The following is a 23,731-nucleotide window of genomic DNA, read 5'->3' as shown; positions in this document are numbered from 1 at the left end:
GTGACAGGTGTACCTCCGCCGGGGGTCTGCCCGGGGGATCGCGCCGTCTTGAGACAGGCTCAGCGGAGGTCACATCCGCAGCCACCAGGATCTGGACAGATCAGCTCCATTTGTCTTTTTGCAAATGGCCTGCAAGTTTGGCACCGTGGAAAATAATATCTAGAAGGTTCGACAACTTTATCCAGGCGGCCCTGCCGACTCTTGAAATACTGGCAGGATGAGGGACTGCATAATTTCACTACAGAATTCCTTACATTTATCCGGTACTTGGTGGCACACGTCAGTTTTTGACAGCTGCCATCCTAGCTCAGGGCTCAGCCAACTTTCTCCACAAAGTGCCAGATAGTAAACATTGCAGGCTGTGTAGACCATGTAATCTCTGTCACAACTACTCACTTCGCCAGTTTGGTGTGAAAGCAGCCCCGGACCGTATGTAAACAAATAAATATGGCCACGCTCCAATAAAACCTTATTTACGAGACAGGTAGCAGGCTGGATCCGGCCGGCTCGCAGCTCCACTGCAGGTTCAAGTTTAGGCATTTCGGTATCACGTGACTCTCTCTGCTGTAGCTGAGCGGACCGGAGGACAGTAACCCAAGACCAGGGACCCATCGAATTACCTCCCCGGAGAAATGGAAGGACGGGGTAGGCCCATGAGGGTCAGTCTGCCTTGTTTGTCCTGCGTCCCAGGGCCTCCCAGTGCCCAGCACACGAACGGTGGCACTTTATAGACATTTATGACACGGAGCGCCAGATCGAGCCACTGGAGACTAGTCAGTGTATGGTGGACTTTGAGACTGCAAGGTCGCGTATCTCCCTGGCAGATCAAAAGACAGAAGGGGACTGCAGAGAGACCACATGGCCCAGGGAGGAGAGAGAGAGAGTCAGAGAGAGCCAGAGACTGAGACAGAGAGAGGCAGACAATCTCTGAGTCCTGATGACTTCCCAGCCCCACCTGAATCCAGCTCACCCTTAAGCCAACTCCCCTTCTGAGCTCTCTGCGTGGGTGTTTGCTCTGAACAAGGATGACTCAGGATGCAGCCCTCCCGAGCTGTCCCAGGACTTTTTCTACTAGTCAACGGTTTGCAACCCCTTTTTTCCATCAGAAACCCTGCTGAAAACCCGGGCTCCTCCAGGAGAGGGGTGAAAAACCAGCCTTCCCGAGAGAGAGCACCGGGTCCCGGGGCACTCCACGGCTTCTGCAGATCTCCTCGCCCCCTCCCTCTCCCCTGGATCCACCCTCCCATCTGTGGGGGTTGCCCTACTCTGCCTGGAGGGCTCCTGGGGCTCGGAAAGCACCCCAGGCTGCGGTGGCTTCGGTTCCAGGCGCATCTGTGAGGGGAGCGCATTCCACAGGCAGAACAGGAGTGCACACACACACACACACACACACACACACGTGCACAGACACTGCCACCATCGCCATCACCACCACCACACCACGCCATTTCCTGTTTTTCTCACTGTCAAGCCTAGCGGCTCCCTGGTCTGCTTATCACACCATTAACCTGTTCGCTTCCAGGCTGGCGAACGATTCCTCTCATTTCCTCCCATTGTTTGACGGGAACGCATTTGATGCTGAATGTGTGTACGTGCGTGCGTGCGTGTGTGTGTGTGTGTGTTTTTAATGGAGGAAATGGCCTCAAATGGTCTGTTTGTCAGGCTTATCGGTGAGAGGAAGGCAGTTCTAAATTCTAATTCCTGGGGAAGAAGCAGGGAGGCAATCCTGTATCCTCTCCTTCTGGATATTTTTAACGCGTTGAGCACATATTTGCCAAATGTCCCCTCCCCCCCCCCCCCCCCCCCCGCCCCAGCCCTTTACCGGGCACTGAGAAATGCTCAAGAGACAACAAAAGAAAATGAAACCCGGACCCACGTCTGGGGGGAATCCAGCAGTTGACGAGTGGTGGGGGGGAGGGAGACGAAAAACGACATCTGTGAAGCCCTTGTGGGGTGTGTGGGACTGTCCTCTACGAAAGCCCTTTCTTCCATGCCTCCCGGAAGGTGGGTTCCGTTTTATAGATGAAGAAGCCGAAGCTCTATTAGGAGGTGACATGGCTCTAAAGTGGGGAAGCTAAGATGTGAGTCCAGGTCTGTCCTGGCTGCGTCAGCAGACCAGGCTGACTTTGGAAGTTAACAAAACCGGCCAAAGAAACAATCCTTGGCCTCCAGACGTGGGCTGGGGGTGAGCCAGCTGCTGGACCCGCAGGTGCACGGGAGGGTTCAGAGAGTAGCCGAGAGTGAGGACAGGGCTCCTGGGCAGAGGAAGCCCTCGAGAAGAAATGTCTGGGGGGGGGGGGGAGCACCCATCCCAACCAAGGGGCCTCCAGGAGGAGGTCCCTGCTCAGGGGTTGGGGAGGCTGAGCGGACCCAGTGTGGAATTGAGGGCCTTCTCTATGGGCCTTGTCCCAGCACACGCGGCTCCCCCACCCCTAGCCACACCTCCTTCCCTTCGGGCAAAGCTGGTGGGGTCTGCGTAATGCCGGGCCTCCCCATGCCTGGAATGGTCTCCCCATTCCACGTCCGGAATGACCTTCTACGTGAAATCTGCTTCCTTCAGCGCAGAAAATTGCGTGTTTTACACTGTGACAAGGGGAGAGATACCTTTCTCAGATTTGTGGGGCCCAGTCTGAATAATATACCCCAGTGGGAAAGGGGCATGGCTTTACGCCATCCTTGAGAGCGTCAGCATGGCCGATGGATGCGCCCCGCTGTTGGGAAGTTAAAAGGCCTCAGGTGGGTGGAATACCAGCTTGGGCCGTGGCTTGGAAACCAGGAAGAGTCAGGAGGTAGGCCGTCTCCGTGCGTACCGCACCCTGGTCTTGCCAGGCCTGCATCAAAGCCTGCCTGGCCCTCGAGTCTGGGGACGTGGGGTCCAGCTCAGGCTGTCAGGAAAACTGCTGTATGAACTGGACAAATTGCCCTCTCCTCTTGCCCTCAGCTTCCCCGTAAGTCAGCAGGGCCGTGGGCAAGACTGCGGCCACCCGTTAGAATCACTGTGGCTCCAGGCCTTGAGACCCTGACTTAATTTGCTTGAGGTTGGACCCAGTTTTTGGAGCTTCTAAAAATCTCCCCCGGCAGATTCTAACGCCCGGCTGGGGCAGGAGCCTGGGACAGGAGGACGTTAGGATTGTCCTTGGGGCCTCACCCAGGGGCATGAATGAGGTCTTTGCCTCTGGAAGGAGAAATGAACCTATTTGAAAATCAGAATTATTTTCACTTCTGACCATCCTGTTTCTTTATTTTGATAAGCAACTCAGAGAGAGTTTGTAGGTAACGTTATTGAGATCACAGCTAATGCTTTTGTATAATTACAGAGTATCCAGATGAAAGGCCAGGGCAGAGAAAATTGTGCTGCCCCATGCCGTAGCCACCACCCCTGTGTGCCGATTGAAATTCAAACTGATCAAAAAATGAAACAAAATTAAAAGTTCATTTCCTCAAGTGTTTAGGACCCCCATGTGGCTGCTGACCGCTGAATTAACCGCCCTAGGGAAAGGACGTGTCCGTCATCGCAGAAAATTCTACTGGACAGTGCTGATCGAGAGACAAGATTGTGGTGCAACCTTGTTCCTTTTATAGATGGGGAAACTGAGGCCTGGTCACATTGCCGAGTGAGGCGGGGGCCCTGGGATCCTGACATTCCAGGCCGGATCCTCCCCTTGAAGAGAATTGGGGAAAGCCTTTAAAGGCTTTTGAGACTGAAGTTTTCCAGATCCATACATTTTCCTTCTGACTACCTGGCTCGACCACTAAAATGTAATGTTCTATGTCTGGTCACCTCTGCCAATGCCTGGCACACACAGAGAGCTCAAATGTGTGTTGACTGGATAAATGAAGATCAAGAAGGAAGGTGGATGGACTCCGACAGCTGGCCAGCAGGGAAGAGGCTGCAAGAGAAATCTTTAAAAAAAAATTTTTTTGATGTTTATTTATTTTTTGAGAGGGGGAAGGGCAGAGAGAGGGAGACGCAGAATCCGAAGCAGGCTCCGGGCTCTGAGCTGTTATGACAGCAGACGGTGCCACGTGGGGCTCGAACTCGTGGACCTCGAGATCATGACTTGAGCCCAAGGGTAGGAACCGTAGGAGGCAATCGAAGGCAGAGCGGGAGAAAAGAAGTTCCAAGGAGAGTAACCGCTAACGCCTCATGCTGCCAAGAGCCCCAAATAGGGACCGAAGTGTAGGCGGACCCTGGGGGACAGTCAGGGGATGGAGGCTGAGGCTGTGAGGCCGTGGCTGTTGGCGTCGTTCGGGCGGGCCGTGTTCGCTCAGACCCCCGGTCGGTGTCGGGCTGTACTGTGCCCTTCAGGACCTGCCCTGGCAGGTGATCACAGACGCCCCCACAGCAGCTCGAGGGCACCAAGTGTGCGTCCGGGGCTGCCCCGGAAGCTGTCACAGTCTGGCATGGAGGAAAATGGAGGTTCCTCTGTGGCTCCCACCTCTGAGCCACAGGGTGTCAGTGCTCGGAAGCCTCTGTACGGAAGGGAGTTGATTTTATCGAGCGTGGATCCGAGCCGGGTCTGTTATCTGAAGAGACGCCTGCGCTGGGCTGCTCGGAAGCAACAGGCCTGCGCACCCTCCTCCAGGCCCGGCCCAGCCCTCCTCCCGAAACTCTCCGTCCTCAGCCACTGTGGTCTTCAGGCTGAGGTTAAAGTTCAGATAGCAGGTGTTTTTAGGACAAGGCTGAAAGGTTCTCTAAAAATACCCGATTTCAGTTTCTTTTTTCAAATTCTCAGTGGAACCTGTGACTTATTAGGGTTTTGTAGTCAGGGCCTGAGATAGGGAGTAATCAGTCACTGAAAATATTCCATGGGGCGCCTGGGGGGCTCAGTCGGGTAAGCGTCAGACTCTCGATTTCGTCTCAGGTCAGGATCTCATGGTTTGTGGGATCGAGCCCCGCATTGGGCTCTGTGCTGACAGCAGGAAGCCTGCTGGGGATTCTCTCTCTCCCTCTCTCTCTCTGCCTCTCAAAATAAATTAAAAAAAAAAAAAAATCCAATTCTACGCCAATGCCCTGGGAGTGTTGTGCTGATGGCATTATAGCTGCTGGAAGGAGAGACAGTGGCACAGATTTGTGGCTGCAAGTTGGGACCAAAGATGTAACGGTGGCAGGAAGGCACCCTGCCCCTGCCACACGGTTGAGATCTTACAAGATGTGTCGACTCCCTTGGTATCCCTAGAGGTAGGTGGGAAGGGAGTCGTGGTTGCTCTCAGAAGCAAGCTCTCTGCATCCTTAGGACAACAGCTGCTGGTGCATGATGGAGGGTAAGAGTGCCGACTGCCCCAGGTGAGGGGCCCGTGGCTCTGAACCCTGAAGGGACTGAGGTCCCTCAGCTCTTGTGGGTGGAATCAGGATTTGAACCCGGACTTATAGCTCTAAATTGCAGGGGGTTCCGCTGCAGAAATCGTCCTTTGGGAAGCCTTCCTCCCCTTTGAGCCTGTTTTCCTATCTGTCAACTGGGTTTGTTGGGATGCGTGTTTGTCAACATCGATCACTGCCTCAAAGGTGGGTGGAGGTCCCCAGGTGGGGCAGAGGGTTTGGGGAGTGGTTAAGAGTCTGGCATTGGAATCACACTGGCCACAAAATCCAGCTCTGAAGCCCTGCTCTGTGCTGGGGGGGGGGGGGGGCAAATTGTTTAACCTTCCTGAACCATAGGACTGTAGAGTCTGTGGAAAGGAGATAATGGTTTTCTCCCCTCTCTCTCCCTCGGTCTCTGATTGTTAGAGTTAAGAAGGAGCGGGGTGCCTGGGGGACTCAGTCGGTTAGGCGTCCCACTTCGGCTCAGGTCATGATGTCGCAGTTATCGAGTTCAAGCCCCACATCAGGCTCCGGGCTGACAGCTCGAGGCCTGGAGCCTGCTTCGGATTCTGTGTCTCCTTCTCTCTCTGCCCAGCCCCCCCCACTCATGCTCTGTGTCTGTCTCTCTCTCCAAAACAAATAAACATGAAAAAAATTTGTTTTTAAAAAGAAGGAGCATCCATGCACAGGGTGTATAGATCAGTACCGGGCATCTGCAAATAGGGGCAAAATCCCCCAACGCTACTTGTCAGAATCTCCAGGATTCTGGAGTGGATTTGAAAAAGTCGTCCGAGATTTCTTCTAGAGAGACCACGGATGCCCGGAGGGTGGGGCGGCCCGTCAGGTTCTCTGCGTGGTCCACTGTACTTTGTGAGATCTTAGCCTAATTTTCTGTGTCAACTTCTCTGAGCCACAGGGTGCCCAGATATCTGGTCAAACCTGATTTCTGGGTGTGTCTGTGAAGTGTCTCTGAAAGAGATTAGTATTTGAATCCGTAGACCCAGGAGAGCAGATTATCTGCCCCAAGGCTGGCAGGCTTCATCCCATCCACGGAGGGGCTAATGGCACAAAAAAGTGGAGAAAGGCTGAATTTTATTGCTCTGCCTGACTACTGGGCTGGGAAATTAACCTCCTGCCCTTGGACTAGGACCACAGCACTGGCTTTCCTGGGTCTCCAGTTTGCAGATGGAGAATCATGGGACTTCTCAGCCTCCTTGATGAGCCGGTTCCGCATAATAAATCTCTCTCTTTGGCCACCTGTACTTGTATCGCGCTCTCTCTCTAATTTCTCTCTCCCCAACGTTTTACTTCACCCTTCCTTGATTTGTTTTTTCTCCTTACACCCGTCACGAGCATGCTACACATCTTATGTGTCCCTCTGTTTGTCGCCTGCAGTCCCCCCTAGAATGCATCTCTCGAAGGGCAGGGATTCGCTCTTTTTTATTTTGTCGCTCCGGGTCCTAGGTGTGAGCTGGTATAGAGCAGGGGCTGAACAAATACTTCTCAAATGAGTGAATGGATAAATTCATAGATGACAAAATGCTTCCACGTATATCGGTGGATGTATGGATTCCACCGGATTTTCACCCCACCCCCCACCCTCGGGGTCACTCTCGGTAGGCGTCGTTTTGCAGAAGAGAGAGACAGGAAACGTAAGAGTTTCACTAGCTTTCACAAGATCTCTGGATCAGGATGCCGCTCATGGCTCTGACTCTTGGTTCAGTGGTCTTTTACCCTAGGCTGCCGTCCTTGTGGGAGGATTTCCTGTCCGCCAGCTTTGCAGATGGGCCAGGACTCAAAGAGCAGGCGACTTGCTCTAACCCCATAGCCCAGGGCGCTAGCGATCCCCTCCCCCGTCCAGCCCTGACCTTCCATTGCCTCTGGAATCTCCCTAGTTCAGCGCGGCATCGATCGCACGATGCGTTGGTTAAGATATTACATTTGGGGGGTGTAATTATTTCAAAGGCAATTAGGTATTCAATATTTCTTATTCTGCCTGCCGGTAGGAATTAATAGAAAACCTTTCAATCAGGAACAACTGCGAAACAATTTCTGACCCCAAAGATAATCAATATTACCCAGCAGAGCGTTCTTCTATCTTCAGGAGGCTGTTCATTTCTGATACTTTTACAACCAGGGGGGACTGTTCTGTTTCCATCTTCATCAGAAGCCCCTGCCCACATCCTTTACATACGGTCTTTAAAAAGACACAGAAATCTATATGGCTTTTTCTTACTGTCTATTTCCTTGTCAGTTCCAGGGTGCTGGGCATAGTCCTAGAGAGTCCTGCCCAGTGGGACACTGAGGGATGTTCATGTTGTTACTACTTTGCCCTGAGCCTCTGACCACATTCTCTGGGCCCTGTGGTGGGAACGGACCCTTACCCATGCCACTAGGTGATGTGTCCTGCTAGTCCCTTAGAGCCCACGGACCTGGCACCTTCCCAGGAGCACCTCTGAAGTAGTTAATGGTATCTTTTCTCCCCTCTGCCATGCAGGCTCAGTTCCAGGGCTGGCCTGTGCCTCAGTTTCCCTGCTGTCACAAGGACTGGTGTTCTGCATGCTTGGCAAGGTCCCCGACATCCTATCCAACTCTGGCTGGGCTCCTCCCCAGGGTGGGGGCTCTGTGTACGGGGTACGGGTACTCAGAACAAATCTTTGTCGTTGGCTCCTGTTCTCTCTATCCCCTCTCCCATTTTTCTGTGTCCACGTTAAGTTATGCTCTTAAGTCTGCAGGAATTGTGAAGGGAACTCAAATAATGGCAATCAATAGAAGGGGGGAAGATTTTTCATATGCTAATAGGAACGGCTGATCTCAGACCTCCATTTACATACAACAAGGCAGGGAAGGCTATTGGGCAAAAAGGGTCATGGGGGAAATGCAGAGAATGTTCTAGAACAAAGACGTCCTTTGCATATCTTGGCTCTGAGGACGCCGTTTTCACTGGAACCAATGTAATTTCTGTAATTTCTACTCCCTCTACCATCTGAGGGAGTGTGGATGACCCATACCTCTGGTTCATTTGCAATGCTGGCCGCATAGGCTGCCGTCTTGGGAGACACCGTGGGAATTTCGAAAGCTGATGGGAAAATGACCACACAAGTGCCTCTCAGGAAGGGAGAAGGGGGACCTATGATCCTTAAAGCCTTGAAGTCATCCCATTATCAGTTTGTGAGGACATAGATTCAGGGGGGCTGCCGCCCCTTTCAATTCTCTGCTTCCCACGCTCCTACCCGCTACCTGACATGGACCTAACGGTCCCCACCATGTGACAGTGAGAGAAACCGAGGCGCAGAGATGCGAGGCGGTTGCTTCATGGTCACCCGATCGGAAATGGCAGAGCCACGGTATCAACCCAGGTACGTCTGACTGCACGTGCTTTCTCCAGCGGAGACGTCGAAGAGATTTTGGGATGATGCCACACAAGCGTCCCGTGAGGGCACAGAACAGCCGGTGGTCCATTTACCAAACGTTTAATGAGCATTCAAGCTACAGTAGGCGGCTGCCTCGGGCCGCTTGGCTCGTCTGAGTTGCGTGCACGAGACCAAAGTCCCAATTTTGGGATCTGTTCTATCCTCTGAAGTCCCCACACTGGTACTTCCTGGGCTCCGGGCTTCTGAGATCTCCCCTGTTGTTTCCTGGGAAAGAGAATAAGGAAGTGATGGCTGTGATCACGTGCTTGTGTTTCCAGTTAAACAAGCTCTCCAATGGCCGTGCGTTGACAGGTCAGGCATGGCGCTATCTCCCAGGGCAAGGAGGGGATGGGCACTGTGCCCTTGGGGGATGCCCTATAGGCGTTGGATGTCTGATGTCCTTCCAGGCCGTGGCACGCTTTCAGCGTCAAGATGGGCAGGTGGTTCCATGTGTGGTTTTCCACACCCGGTGACGGTTCTTTGAAAGGGTGGGGGTGGTGTGGGCTGGAGGGTCCTCAGCTCCTACCGGATTCCAGCCCTTCCTGCTCCTGACTCCTGAAGGCCCCTTCTGAAGAGTCCTTTAGAGCAACCTCATGCTTTTCCACCAGGCAGTGTCTCTCTGTCCACACATCCCTCCCTCCCTCCCTCCATCCATCCACTCACCTGTCCATCCGTCCATCTATCCATCTACCAGCACATTTTCTATCTGTTCTCCATTGCTCCCAGCTCTGGGTCGACAGAGACGAGAGGAAAAAGAAGGGCCCTCTCTTCTGTCTCTTTTGATGGCCTTTGGTCGTGCATTTTCCAATCCCTAAATGGGGAGACACGGGCCAATCATGAAAAGTGAATGCAACCCCAACTGGCTGTCTCAGGGGATTTCAAATCAGGCCAGGCCGGTGGAGAGAGACAAAGACTACCTTCAGCTGATTCCTGGAGGCCGCAAGACCGGTCAGCTGAGCGGTCTTTACGGCACATTGGACGGCCCTGTCTTTCTTCTCCCCGGATCCTGGCATCACACAGCCAGCCATTAAAGGACAAAATCCAAATTGTCTGCTCACCTGGCAACCCTCCTCCCCGCACCCACGCCCCGCCTGGAATGGGCCCCCTCAGACCTTCCAAACAGTCTTCCCACTTGTCACTTTGGGTTTGCTGTTCTTTTTTGCCCAGGAAAGAGGACAATCAGCATAATGGCTCCCTTGTGCTGAATGTGACATCAGAGAGAGGCTACCAGAGCTGCTTCCAAGCTCTCCTCTCCGCTGTCACTCCCAGCGTCCCTGGTAGCGGCCCCAGGACCCGCCCAGCTCGCCTCGTCTGCCCCCCAAAAAGAGGCAGCAGGCGGTGGGGAAGATCACGGGGGTTCTGATGCCAGAGGACCTGTAGCGTGGCCTCTTAGGAGTCGGCCGAGCAGAGGTAATTGCCTCACATCTCTGGTCCTGGGTGTTCTCATCTCGGAGGGGGGATAACCCCGTATCTCAGAATCAAATAAGGTAAGGCACCTGAAAAGTGCTTTGCACCACAGAGGGTAGGAAGCTATTCTAGGACTGGAGGGATCAAAGCCTTTGAATCCCAGCGTCAAGGTGGAAGTGACCGATGAGGCCTGTGACCATCTCATCCTTCTTCAGTTTTCTTTATTTATTTTTTTAATTTTACATTTATTTGTTTTCGAGAGTCAGAGAGAGACAGAGCGTGAGCAGGGGAGGGGCAGAGAGAGAGGGAGACAGAATCTGAAACAGGCTCGAGGCTTTGAGCTGTCAGCACGGAGCCCGACATGGGGCTCGAACTCACAAACTGTGAGATCATGACCTGAGCTGAGGTCGGAAGCTCAACCGACTGAGCCACCCAGGCTCAGTTTTCTTAAAAAAAACAAACAAACAAAAAAAATGGCTCATCACAAAAATCTGCAACGTGAACTGAGAGGCAATGTCTAGAGCTAGGTGCCCTGGAGGGAAAGGCCATGGTGGGGAACTTTCTGGGCATAACTTGCCACTTGTCCCTAGCACCCAGTGGGCAGGCCCCCCTTTCTTCCTGAGGCTCTGCTGCATAAAAGGAAGTCCAGAAAGCAAGCATCACTGATACATTCATTCAACAAACATCACCGGGCACCTACTGGGTAATAGTGCTAAGTGCTGGGGGTACGAAAGTGGAGAAGGGAGGAGTCCAGCAGAGGTGGGGGGCTTGCACAGACCTGACCCTCAGCAGCTGGGCCACTAAACAAGCCACGGAGCCCCTCTGAGCCTCAGTTTCCTGGTCTGCAAGCTGGGAACAATAAACAGCACACACCGAAGGGGGTGATGTGGTATATGCGTGGAGTATTTAGACACTGGTCAAGAAATGATAGATGACGATGGCGATGACAGTGACCGTGGTGCAGATGATGACAAAGTTCCTCTCCTTGGGAACACGCTAGGACACTACGGAGGTGCAGAGTGGGCACCTGAGTTTCACTGGGGGCCTGGGTAGCGGGCCTCTGGAGGAGGTGGCTCTTGGTCGTGCGGAAAGGGAAGGGAACTCACCAGACCATCCGTCCGGAGGGGTTGGGCCTCGGCTGCAGTCACCCCAACCCTCAAATCTCGGGGGTTTGACACTTCGGATTTATTCTTGTTCACACCCAGGCTCTGCACATCCAGAGACTCAACATCCGGATGTTGTAAGGACTCAGTGACGGAGGCTGCTTCCGCCTGGGGTCAGTCCACCGCCTCACCACCAAGCACATGGAGCTCCCACCTGCTCTTCTATCCGTTGGCCAGAACTCACCACGTGGCCAGTCTGACTTGCAAGGAGGGCTGGGAAATGCGGGAGACTACGTGGGTATTCAGGAGCAAAAAATGTGTGGCGCCCAGAAGGTGGGGTGGGGAGAGCCTCCCACGCTGGGGGAACAATATATTCAAAGGCTCAGGGACCAGAGGGAGAACGGTGTCTGGGAAAGCCATGAGCAAGAGTGGTAACGAGAGCAAGAAAGGAAAGAGGGACTGGGGGCTGAGTGGTGGCAAGGATGTGCCAGTGGGTCACGCTAGAGAGCTCTGGCTGCAGTGGATCCAAGGGCTGGAGGCAAGGAGCCTCATGGGAGGCCATAGCGGGGAGTGGGGAGTCTGCACAAGGGATGTAGAGGTCTGAGTTGGGGCCATGGCCGCAGGGCAAGAGAGGAGGGGACAGGTTTTTGAGCTGTCAGCACGTAGAATCCAGAGGCCAGCTGGAAGTCAGGGAGATGGGGAGAGATTGGGGCAATTCCCAGCCTCTGCACTTGGGTGATTGCCATTCCCCGAGACAGGCATCCGGAAGGCAGCTTTGGGGGAAGATGAAGGGCTTGGGGGTGCATCTGCCCAGGATGCAGTGGGATACAACATTCTAGGGCTTGGGAGAGAGACTTGGGCTTGTGAATTGTCAACCCACGGATCACAGCCGTCCCGTCTGCTCAGTCGACCTCCTTGGCAGACCCCTGCCAGGCACCGCTTGGAGGAGGCAGGGCAACCAGCCAGTCCTGAAAGAACAAAGGGGAGGCTGACAGATTAAAAAGCACCATGTGTTATCTCAGCAACTGAAGTTCTGATCAATTTCCAGTCTGCGAATTTCCAATGGCTAGGGGGCGGGGTCGGAAGTGGGACAAAAAATTGAGGTGCTAATTATGGCAAGAGGAAGAACGCTGTTAACACGGAGTGGACAGCCTGGGGCGCAGCCCGAGCACAGCACATCAATATCCTGCTTTGTAATCTCTGAGGTAATTGAAGCCTGATTGACCCCCCAGGTCTCTGGTCTTGGGGATTTGGACTCCACTGTATTGTGAAGGGCTCCCTCCTGGAAGTGACTCTCACAGTGCGTCCTATCCCCCTGGCAGACGGGAGCTATTGACAGATGCATCATAAAAAGCCTCGTGCATTATTAAGTGGCAGAGGTAGTTTCCTCGTGCCCCGAAGTCCTTTGCTGTTTTCTTGGTTGTTACTCTGACATCTCAAAGGCTTCTTCCAAGTCAGCCCGGACCCACGGTTCAGCCTCTAGGGACGAGTCCCATATCCCCGAACACGGCAGCTAGCGGAGGGTGAATCCCAGGTGGGATCTTTGCAACTTAATCAATACTTGCACTGGATTCTGGCCATTTTGCAGACGGGTAAATGGAGGTGCGGAGGCTTTAAGTCATTTGCCTGCTTCACGTATGAGAGTGCAGCCAGCGACAGAAGTGCTGCTCTGGCTTATGCAAATCGTGGCTGCAGGTCCTCTGCGGAGGGAAGGAGCAGGTACAGCTAGAAAAGTTGAGGACTCCGCCCAAATCACGCGCCCAAAAGGGGAAATACAGCCACCCTCGTCTGAGCCTCTCTGCCCTGTAGAAAGGCCCGAGTGCCTTTTATTCAACAGAGGACTGTTCCACAATACATATTTCTCACCCAGGGCCCCGAGAAGTTACCACCGTTGGCTCCTGCCCAGCCTGGCTGAGTCAGCAGGAAATCAGCCAAGGTGCAGAAACCCTTGTGTCCTGTGGTTTTGGTGTGTTGTTTTTTAAATATCGGGCTGGAAAGCAACAATGACTGAAAAACACACGTGAACGCCAGCACCTCTGCGGGGCTCCGATCCCGGTCAGGGTCAGGTCAGGGTCTTGGGGTGCTGGGAACATCTCGTGGGTGGAAGGGTGGAGGCGTGGGCGTTACAGGGGATTCGGAAAGGTGTCCAAGGCAGACCTTTCTCACCTGCAGTTTCTTATCTATAAAATGGGTCGATGAATTGTCGGCTCCTCGGGGCTGGAGCGAGGTTGAAGTTTTCTGCGAAGTAAAGGGGGTTTTAGGGGGAGAGCATCAGCCTTGGATTCGGTCCTTCCCGTCACACTTCTTTTTTTTTTATTTAAAAAAATTTTTTTTTCAATGTTTTATTTTATTTTTGGGACAGAGAGAGACAGAGCATGAACGGGGGAGGGGCAGAGAGAGAGGGAGACACAGAATCGGAAACAGGCTCCAGGCTCCGAGCCATCAGCCCAGAGCCTGACGCGGGGCTCGAACTCACGGACCGTGAGATCGTGACCTGGCTGAAGTCGGACGCTTAACCGACTGCGCCACCCAGGCACCCCCTTCCTGTCACACTTCTTAGCAGAGTCCTTGGGCAAGACTTCTCCTCTTTGAGAGACTACTGTTCGTTCGCAAAATGGTATGTTAGTATTTCCCATATGAATCTTTCCAAGCTAGGAATGGGGGCTCAAAGGACTGGACAAACATGAAAGTTTAAATTGTGAAGGTCTAGGGGCACCTGGGTGGCTCAGTTGGTTGGGCGACCGACTTCGGCTCAGGTCATGATCTCGAGGTTTGTGAGGTCGAGCCCCGCGTCGGGCTCTGTGCTGACAGCTCGGAGCCTGGAGCCTGCTTCGGGTTCTGGGTCTCCCTCTCCCTGCCCCTCCCTTGCTCACACTCTGTGCCTCTCTGTCTCTCAATAATCAATAAACGTTAAAAAAAATTTTAAATAAAGTAAAGTAGTGAAGTTCTAGGCATATATATATATATGTATATATATATGTATATATACATATATATATATATTTTTTTTTACGCTGCTGTTATAATAGTGCTTTGCCCAGAGCAGGCCCTGACTGGTGGGACCTTGTTTATCTGTGTTAGGCTTTTAGCCGAAATGGGGGGACAGCTCCTTGGTTGGGGCTTAACAGAAAAGGACTGATTCTGTCCGTCCCTTCACATTGTTAATATTCCAAATAAGAATTATGCAGTCTTTTCTATGAATATTTGATTCCTTGACTCTTCAAATACCAGCTCAGCTCTCGGGCTGAAGTGAAAGAAGAAATAATTGTTTTTACGACGATCCGAGCCGGGGATGACAGCTGTAGGTCCTGGTCGCAGCCTGAAAAGGAATGTCCAAGGATTGTCTCAGTTTGTGTAATGAAATGTTGAGTCGGTGGCTCCTGGAGGGAGGGAGAAGCCACACCCAGCCCCTGTTGAGGTACAACATTGAAAGAACCGACCACTCAGCCCTGAGCCCCTGAGAGGCAGGAGGGAAACCCTGTGTGAAGGCTGCCTTCCAGGTGAGCTCCCCGCGCAGGACCCACGGAGGCCCGGGGGAGGGGGAGGGGACTCTAGGCTTCACGTCCAGTGCAGCCCCGAGTGGGCACCTGTGGGAGGCAGGCCAGGGCCAGGACTCAGGATGAAAGGGTCCCCTCCGCTTGGTGCAACGACAGTATGTCTTCCTGGCTCTGGGAAGAGGCAAGGACCAGGCCTGCCTTTACTACAGAACCCAGAGATCTCTTGGCCCAGGAAAGAGCCTTCTTACCTCTTGGCTTCTTGGGTCCTGGGCTCCTCTCTCCCAGAATGCTCCCTCCCGAGAGGCCCACCAGAGGCCAGATCCATCGCGTCTACCGTGATACAGCCTGGTGTGGACCAGGAAATAAAAGGAGTAAACAAGAGACGGCAAATGGCTCAGAGGACTATAATCATGACGCTGTCATCTGAAAACGCTCACGGTCCTTGTTGGCATGTGTTATTGGTGCATAAATGTGTGAATCGGGAGCGAGGTGACTGGTGGCTCCTCAGGCTCCTGAAGGGACCCCTGACTGAGTGCTCCAGCCCGTTGAGTGCCACCCTGCTAGGGTGGGACTCTCAGGTGACGTCTGGCCTATTTGTGGGTTGGGGGGCTGGTACCTTGAACAGAGCACTGATTCAACAGGCAATGAGCCCCACCCTGTCTCTATGTAGCAGCGAGCCTGGGAGAGCATCCTAGGTTCCTAGGGAGGAACCAGTCCGTCTCTTTCCCCCCTTTCTCCTGTGGCCTCTGTACCTCCCAGTAGCTGGCCCATTTTCTCACTCTGCCCCTTTCCTTGACAGGCTGGAACAGGTTCGAGACCAGGCCTCTGAGAGGTTCCAAGAGGTCAGAGGGCCTAACCCCACCACTGACCAGAAGGGCTCACAACTCAATTCTGGATCGATGGCCCAGCTGTGAAACCAGCCTCCTCTGGTTCCCCTGATGTGGCCCATGGATTAAAATCCCCAAGTCATGCCTTGGCTGAGTACTCCCTGGCCCAACCTCCTCAATGCTGACAATGCCTAAGACTTAGAAGGTGACAAGGCCACCTGCAGTCTTCTCTTCTATCTGGGAGGGGAGAGGGTGGGGCAGGAAGAGAAAGGCTTTCACTGGTCGCTCACTGAAGGTAGAGGGCCCCCAGGCTCTTTCCCAGGGCCAGTGTGCAGCCAAGGGTGGAGATGTGAGCAGTGTTTGGGCTGTTGTGTCTTGAGTGGCGGTGGGAGGAGGGGGGTGGATTTAGAGAAGAGGGTCAGGTGCTCAGGTAAGGTGAGAGGCGTCAAAGGTAGACTCAGAACCCAAACTTTTCTGTCTAAGGGGGCTCTCCCCTCTGCTCTGGGCTGTCTGTCCCTCTCCACCCCTGGCGCCTCCCCCCCTCCATCCCCCCATCCCCCAGACAGCACACCCACAGTCACAGACGGGGACACTGCAGGGTTGGAAGGTGACTCAGAGCTTCTCTGACCACAGGGGCTATTAGGGATGCATGGATCCTGCGTTAACTACAACTTACTGAGTTGCTTACTGCTTTTCGCTTACTGAGACCGTTATCGGAAGGATTTAATGAAAATTGTTAAGTCTTCTTAAAAACCTAACCAAGTGAGAAAGCTCACTGAGCCCTGACCTTAAACTCTGACATTTGCTGACCTCCTTGTTAACAAGGGGAAGACACCCATCAGCACCTGGCTGGAATTTAATTTCTGTGTTCTCTCTTACTTATGTTTACTTTTTGAGAAACTTTTATGGCAAATGATAGTGGCTTTTCCATTTGTGAGGAAAAGAGATCCCCCCTTAAAAATGCATCTTAAAAACTCCTTTTTTACCGTGGACATTTCCCAACTCAGACCAGAAATCGAGATGGGTGCCTGACGTACCACCCTCCAGCATCAACCGCCGTTGGCCTAGGGCGAGTGTCATTTCTTTATTTCCCCGGCTCTTCCCACACTTCTTTTTTTTTTTTAATTTATTTTTGGGACAGAGAGAGACAGAGCATGAACGGGGGAGGGGCAGAGAGAGAGGGAGACACAGAATCTGAAACAGGCTCCAGGCTCTGAGCCATCAGCCCAGAGCCCGACGCGGGGCTCGAACTCACGGAGTGCGAGATCGTGACCTGGCTGAAGTCGGACGCTTAACCGACTGCGCCACCCAGGCGCCCCACTTCCCACACTTCTGTATCGAAGCAAGTCCCAGCTTTGTCAGTGTATGTTTCAGGATGTAAATTGCTTCTCTGTGCATGTGTTAGAAGAACATGGTATGTTAATCATCGTATAGGGAGGTCCAGATAAACGGAAAGCTAAGAGTGGTCTGAATAACCGGGGGTTGGGACCCTTGCCGACTGAGTGCATGAGACACCTGCGTGAGAAACCAGGCCAGGCACAGACACGGCACTTGGTTCTTCCCTTCCGAATCCTTTCGGACTGGGGGCCTCCAGAGGGCAGGGCTGCCGACCTGGAGGCCCAGGTGGGGGGGGGTCCCCAGACCCACCCAGGAAACGTCTTCGGAGGAAGCAACGACGCCCAGGAGAAACTAGTCTATAGGACTTCCTGACGCAGACGTCTGGCAGGCTGAATTTTAAAATGACCCCGACCTATCACCTTTGCCCCCAGTGTCACGCTTGTGAATATGTCAGTTACGTGGCAAAAAGGACCTTGCAGAGGTCAAGTTACTAATCGGTCAACCTTAAGACAGGGAGATTATTCTGTGTTATTAACATCCTGGATTCTCTTTGGTGGAGTCCGTGTAACCACAGGAGCCCCCGAAAGGCAAGACGAAGAGAAAAGCAGAGGGGCTCCAAGAGGGAGAAGGACTTGACTGTTGTTGCTGTTTTGAAGGCAGAGGAGGCCACATGAAAAGAGACACGGGTGGCCCCTAAGAGGAGAGAGAGAACCCCAGCTGACAGCCATCGAGGAAGCAGGCACCTCCGTGGCTGCAAAGAAATCGATTCTGCCAACAACTCGAATGAGCGTGGAGGTGGTTTCTTCCCCAGGACCTGCAGATGAGAGCCCAGCGTGGCTGACACCTTGGCCTCATTCTCGTGACACCTGCAGAAGATAGCCCACCAGACTTCCGACCCATGGTGCTGCGAGGTAACAGATGGGTACTGACCGAAGCCGCTGAATTTGGGGTAATTTGTTTCACAGCAATAGAAGACCGATACAGAGAATGAACACCTCCCGTCACCTCTAGTGATGCATAATAAGGATGCTAATGACCCGTTTTGGCGAGAGCACAGTTCCAAGAGCTAATCCGGTTCCATCTTTCGTGTCAGGAGCGGGGATGTGAGGCCCAGAGAGGGGAAGGGGCCCACCCAGGGTCTCGTAGCAAACCAGGCAAGTCACTGAGTGCAGAACCCAAGCCCGGGACCCTGCAGCTCATTCGTTCACCAAGTGCCCCAAGTGTAGCGGGCAAGGTTCAGCCAGGTCAGAGGGAAGGCCCCCGAACAGGGTGCTCACAGCCTTGGAGCACCCCATACCACACCACAGCCGCAGCCACCCTCTCGCTGGGTTTCGGTCCGGGTTTTCGTTTTGTTTTGTTTTGCTTAGACAACAGAAGCTTGTTTTCTCACAGTTCTGGAGGCTGAGAAGTCAAAGACCAGGGGGCCAGCCAGGTCGATTTCATACTGATGCCTCCACTCTTGGCTTCGGGCCGTGTGCTCACGTGACCTCCTTTTTGTGCATGTTTGGAGAAAGAGATCTCTCTTTTTTTCCTTTTCTTATAAGGCCATCGATCCAACAAGGATTAAAGCAACGACAAAAGTAAATCTGATCGGTCACCACCGTAGGATGCTAGAGAACCAAGCCATGGATTTTTTTTTAAATTTAATTTTATTTATTTAATTTTTCATTCTCTTATTTTATTTACTTATTTTTTTAAAGCAGGCTGTACACCCTGAGATCTCACAACCCCGAGATCAAGAGTCTCCCACTCTACCGACGGAGCCAGCCAGGTGGCCCCGAGCCATAATTCTGAAAACAGTAAATGAAAAAATTAAGCGTTTATCTTGCCTTCTCTTTACTAACTGTACCACAAGGTAAGCCGATGATAGTCAAGGAAAACTTTCCTTTTCTGGGAGTGTTCCATCCAAGAAATGACGAAAGAATAGTGGATTTTGGATGTTATCGTTTTGGATTTAGAAACATTGTTAGCTAGCAACATCACAAGAAGAAAGACAGCCAGAAGTCACGTGCTTCTGCTGGAAACACACATCACCATCCGCCAGGTCTTCTTGTCAGAAATATCTACCCTGAGTCTGACCAAGCCTGTACATCTTCTTTACCTGCTCATCCGTCGATGGCCACCTATCTTGCTTCCACATCTTGCCTATTGTAAATACCACTGCAGTGAACCTAGGGGCACACACATCCTTCCAAATTCATGTTTTCACCGTTTTTCAAATAAATACTCAGAAGCGGAATTGCTGGATCGATTTCTATCTTTAACTTTTTGAGGAACCTCCGCACGGTTTTCTAGGGTGGCCACCCCAGGTTGCATTCCCACCAACAGGGCGCGAGGGTTCCCTTTTCTCCACGTTCTTGCCAACCCTGGTTATTTCTGGTCCTTTTGATGCTTGCCACTCTAGCAGGTGTGAGGTGGCATCTCACTGTGCTTTGATTTGCGTTTCCCTAGTGATTAGGGATGTTGAGCATCTTTTCATGTGTCTCTTGGCCGTTTGTATGTCTTCTTGGAAAACATGTTTATTTGGGAACTCTGCCCATTTTCTTTGCTTTGCTTTTGAGTTGTAGGAGTTCTTGATATTTTGGATATTAACCCCTTATCAGATCTATGATTTGGCAGGTTATCTCTCCCATCCAGTAGGTTGCCTTTTCATTTTGTTGATGCTTTCTTTCGTCGTGTGGGGCTTTTTGGTTTGATGTAGTGCCGCTTGCTTATTTTTGCTTTTGTTGCCTTGGCTTTTGGAGTCAGAGCCAAAAAGCCATCACCGAGACCAGTGTCAGGGCCCTTACCGTCTATGTTTTCTTCTGGGAGTTTTGTGGTTTTAGGTCTTACATTCAAGTCTGTAATCCCTTTTGAGTTAGTTCTTGTGTGTGGTGTGAGATAGTGGTCTAGTTTCATTCTTTTGCATGTGACTGTCCGGTTTTTCCCAACAGCATTTATTTATTTATTTATTTATTTATTTATTTATTTACTTATTTATGTTAACATTTATTTATTTTTGAGAGACAGAGACAGAGCATGAGGGGGGAGGGGCACAGAGAGAGAGGGAGACACAGAATCCGAAGCAGGCTCCAGGCTCCGAGCTGTCCGCACAGAGCCCGATGCGGGGCTCGAACTCACAAACTGTAAGATCATGACCTGAACTGAAGTCAGACGCTTAACAGACTGGGCCACCCAGGTGCCCCTCCCAACGGCATTTATTGAAGAGACCCACTGGCCATTAAAGCAACTTCTAAGGAGCTGCCTTTTCTCTAGTTTCCATCTGAGAGCAGGTAGTCCCTAGAAATGGACACCGATGTTTTCTGATGCCATTGTCATAGAGCCACCATGTCTGTTGTCCATGAGTCACTTTGGGAAGCAGTGTGAATGGAGCACAGGAGGGTACGAGAGCCTTGGAGTAAGACAGGCCCAGAGAAGAGGCAGGACTACAATGTAGACATGAGTCACCTTGCAGGTGCAGGGGAGGGGTCACAAATATTTAATTATGGGGCTAGCCCGATCAGATTTGTGTGTTGGAAAGATCCCAGCTGCGTATGTAGAAAAAAAAAAAAAACAGTTCGTGGAGGTCAAGGAGAGGAGGCAGGGAGAGTAGCTAGAACTAGCTGCAACAGGTCCCAAGGGAGAGATGAGATGGGTCCAAACTAGCAGTTCTCAACTCCACTGGGCACTGGGGGAGCTCGCGAAATACACAGATTCCTAGGTACCATGCCAGGGATTCAGATTCCCGGGCCCCGCGCTCGACCTATAGAAACGGAATCTCTGGTTTCGAAGCCCGGGAATCTGAATTTTAAAATCCTCCCAGGCTTCTAAGGCGAGCCGGGCTTGGGAGGAGGATGGTGGCTGATTGGAGGTGCAAGAGCGAAGGATGACACTGGGGCTTCTGCATCAGGCACCGGGGCAGGTGCGTGATGGGGGCATTCATAGAAATGGCTGTTGCAAAGCACACAGCGGGTCTGGGTTGGACCCAGCAGCGAGGCCGGGCGGGGAGGGAGTGCAAATCACGAACAGCCAACTCAGAGCCTCTCTGTGTGTGGGTGTTATTCCCATTATCCTCCCCAGCACCGCTTTGTAACATTTGACTGTGTTACATGCTCAGCCAGGAAAATGAAATTCATTTAGAAGGCCCAGGTATTTCACATCTAGGGCAGGAGGCCGCTGTAAATTGACCAAGTCAACAGCTCATTTTTGCTCTTGGGTGGATTGTAGCTCTTATGACAGAAGCGAGGGGAAATGCTACCGGCTATAAACTTTCACCTCATTGGCAAAATGTCGATTATGCAGCTAAAAACCTCTGGTGAGTAGGCGCTGCCCTCCGACGATTGGTAGCAACAGAGTCTCGGGCGGTGATAGCGATGACATTATGTCTCTTTCATCGCCCGCACGGTCTTTGTATGGCCAATTACTGGCCCTACATTCACTCCTGGCCTCAGATACTGCAGAATAAAGAGGCTGTTCCCATGGTGCTGTCATCGCTCAAATCACTTGGGGTCCTCAACTGATTTTCCTTCAGAGGTTTCTGCCTGTGCTTTTAGGACCTCCAATCTTCATTGGGCGGGGAAGGCATCGGATTCTAGGCAAGAGTGAAAATCACAGGAAGTTAAGTCTGGCGGACAAGGCGCTAATCAAGCCAGGGGGTTCCAGTGGGGTCACTCACCAGGCATTTACTGGGTGCACCTGCCACGCCAGGCGCTGAGCTAGGGGCTCCGAGTGCTGACACGCATAGGCCCCCGTTCCTGTCCCCCCGGGGCTTACAGCGCTTCAGATTTCTCAGCTGGGAACTCTGAGATGCAGCCTGTGAACGCCTTCAGGCTGTGGCAGCATCTTAGGAGTAAGGGAGCCGTTTCTCTCGGGGGAGTAGGCAGCTCTCAGGTGCGAACACAGGTTCTAATGCTTGTTTGAAGCCGGCCCTGCTTCTCCCTTCCGTGGAGAAGTTTCGACGCAGAGTCGAAGTCTGCAGCTTTAAGGAACCGTGAGTTGTTAGTACCCTCAATCCGGTAGAGGTTTTTGGATCGGGTGTAGGAAATTTTCACAAGAACCTAAATCTCACGTCGATTTGTGATGGATTAGCATACCAAAATTGGCGGAAAGTGCACTTAATGGATGCATTACTGCAGAAGGGATCTGTCTAACCAGAGCATTTCTAAATTTATGAAATTGAAATGCACTTCAGGTTACCGAGCAGTCTAAATTTGTCAAAGTCACAGGGCTGGAGGCAGGTCGTTGCTGGTGGCAGGGATCTGAAGCCAGGTCCACAGAGCGAGGGCCTATGCGAGGATCCCCAAGGACCCCTCACACCCAGGTGCGGCCCCTCCCCGCACGGGGAGCTTCCAGCAGCCCTCCACCCCCATGCTGTCCCCTTGGAAACAACCTCAAATGTGGGGACAAGGTGAAAGTGAATTGCAACTTCATCCCCGTCTCTGGTTGTCTCTGGTTCTCTGGTCGAGTGCTCATTGCAAATGAAGGCGTCAGCTGATAATGATGGCCTTAGGCATTTAAACTGTTCTTCCTTCTTTCAGTGGCTTTTGCATCACAGTGGGAGGCCCTTGGGAGACCCCACTGGCTCCGGTCTCCATGCTCTAATGGAATGACCAATGGCAGTTTCTGCTGTTGAGCTGGGGCCTGTAGCAAGTAGTGCTCAAGGCCCGACCTTATCTCCTTTCCTTTTGAGGGGTCTGCTGTCCCCACTTTCAGATTATGGGGTCCGGGTCCTTTCAGAAACATGACTTCCATCCCTTAATCCCTTGCAAAGGGACTCCCAATAGCAATTTGTCTGGAGTTCACAGCTCTGTAAAATGCCAGGCCGTGGCTTTCAGTCCTCCAGCTGGAGACACTGAAGGCCAGAGAAGGGCTCCAGGTCTCATAGACAGCTGGTGGCTCAGAGCCTGGGTCTTCTGAGCCTCGGTATTTCCGAAGCACTTAGCACGTACGTGGTGTGGAGAGTGGCCCACGCTGTGTTCACCCCTTAACTTGGTTCTCGCTGCACTTTCCCATCAGGCGTGCCTGCCATTAACTCGAATTCGTTGGCATTCGCTCACACTAATGGTATAGGAGAGGCTTCGGTGCTTTTCCTGGGTTGTTTGGTTTCTGAGCCTCTGTCTCCTTGCCTGAAAAATGAGGATAAGCATGGCCGGCTCACAAGGCTGTTGTGAGCCAAGGCTCACAAGGCTGTTGTGGTCCAAGGATGTAGCGTAGGAAAGTGCTTAGCAGAATAGGAAAGTGCTTAGCAGAGTGCTTATCACATGGCGGGGCTCTGTGTGTCCCCATCCCTAGGAGGGAATGGAGACTTGGTCACCTTGGCGGCTCCAATATTCACTCCAGTGTGTGGCACAGAGCAGGTGTTCAGGGAATGTCTGCTGAATGAATGAGTGAATGAATGTGACTCGGTAGCCATGAGAGGTCCCTGGCCTTCCAGTTTTCTGATGTGCTTGCACTGCATCCTATAGAATCTCTATTCAAGCAATACCTGTTCACCGGTTCAATTTATTGGTCCAAAAAGTTGTTACGTGACTGTTCTGCACAAAATCCCTTTCCATAATATTATGGCTGACTGCTAATCATAGCTAATATTTCTGAGCTCTTGCGATGTGCCAAGATTTGTGCTTAGTGTTTTTTCAAACATTTTGACGTTAATCTTCACACAAGCCCCCGCCAAAGGAATGTATCAGTCAGCTACTGCCACAATAATGCTGCGTAACAAACTCCAGCACTGAGTGGCTTACAAGCATTTCCTCCCTTGCCCATGCGTCTGTAGGTTGGCTGAGGCAGTTCTGCGTCCAGCTGTAGATGGGGTGACTTCGTCCCAGGCTGCCGGTTGAGTTCGGGTCTGCTCCATGTGTGGTTATCCTGG

General features: G+C 52.3%; 1 long non-coding RNA gene across 1 annotated transcript; it reads right to left on the bottom strand.

Annotated features, from left to right (window-relative positions):
* Positions 1–8,762: 8,762 nt before the first annotated feature.
* On the bottom strand, positions 8,763–11,461 carry LOC147576217 (uncharacterized). The gene is made up of 3 exons (XR_015242029.1): positions 11,226–11,461; positions 9,376–9,523; positions 8,763–8,937 (listed from the first exon to the last, which is right to left on the bottom strand). It is a non-coding gene; the product is annotated as an uncharacterized LOC147576217 (long non-coding RNA).
* Positions 11,462–23,731: the final 12,270 nt, after the last annotated feature.

The sequence above is a fragment of the Puma concolor genome, chromosome D2 (genome assembly GCF_028749965.1).
Source record: "Puma concolor isolate L17-30 chromosome D2, mPumCon1.1.hap2, whole genome shotgun sequence".
In the NCBI taxonomy this organism is placed as follows: domain Eukaryota; kingdom Metazoa; phylum Chordata; class Mammalia; order Carnivora; family Felidae; genus Puma; species Puma concolor.
Note: the sequence above shows the minus strand (reverse complement) of the source record. Positions and strands in the feature narration are given on the sequence as shown.